Source organism: Etheostoma cragini, chromosome 9, assembly GCF_013103735.1.
Source record: "Etheostoma cragini isolate CJK2018 chromosome 9, CSU_Ecrag_1.0, whole genome shotgun sequence".
Classification (NCBI taxonomy): domain Eukaryota; kingdom Metazoa; phylum Chordata; class Actinopteri; order Perciformes; family Percidae; genus Etheostoma; species Etheostoma cragini.
The window spans coordinates 20,657,014-20,657,769 of NC_048415.1; the positions used below are offsets into that span (position 1 = coordinate 20,657,014).

At 36.8% G+C, this 756-nt stretch overlaps 1 long non-coding RNA gene across 1 annotated transcript in view; it reads left to right on the plus strand.

Moving 5' to 3' along the window:
- The window catches only part of LOC117950285, a 22,185-nt gene extending 21,680 nt beyond the window's left edge, over nt 1-505 (plus strand). Inside the window, exon 3 of the long non-coding RNA XR_004657859.1 lies at nt 494-505. This is a non-coding gene — a long non-coding RNA (uncharacterized LOC117950285). The remainder of the gene's footprint in view (nt 1-493) is intronic.
- The last annotated feature ends 251 nt before the right edge of the window (nt 506-756 follow it).

Consider the following 756-nt stretch of genomic DNA (forward strand, 5'->3'; position numbering starts at 1 on the left):
ATTTAACAACAAATCCGTTTGAGGGAAACAAAACGGCTGGCGGATTATTTTTTCTAAGAAAGAAAGTAGTTTATAAACGTCATTTAGGAGCCAGGATTGTGTTTTTGTTTTTAACATTTGCCAATCTGTGATACAAATGATGCTGCAGCAAAATATTAAACATTATAACCAGCTAATAAGTGGAACAGTCCTTTAAACTCTTCAATCATTACAAACAATTTTATTGGACATGCTACTACATGTGTTGATGTAGTAACTTGTGCTTTACCTAGCCTGTTAAAACTGTAAATCAAAGTGGTCAGGGCCTGATGCCATGGTTTATAATGATGAGGAGTGTTTAGAAATTGTCAAATATTAGGCATTTGCATGCAATTGTGATAATTTGCCGGAAACCTTGCCAGCAATAAGGTAATCTTTTGATTCGCTTCATTGATTTACCTTGGCTCAGGAAACAAGAGTGTGAATGAGAGGTGCCCCTTTACTCTCCATTCAGTCTATAGAAACACAAAATGATGTTCACTGTAGAACATTGTTATCACCACAAAGCACTACAGTGTTGATTATGCCAACTAATTATGCCAGCAAATACTTGAGGAAGCGCAGAGCTGATGAATAAGATATCAGCCTTGTAGAGAGGCTTGATTTGCCGTACTGTTGAATAATGGAACATTCAGGTGCACTCACAGTACCTGACATGATAGTGAGCTTCATACAATATGCTTGGATAATTTTACATTGTCTCACTTGTTGCATTGG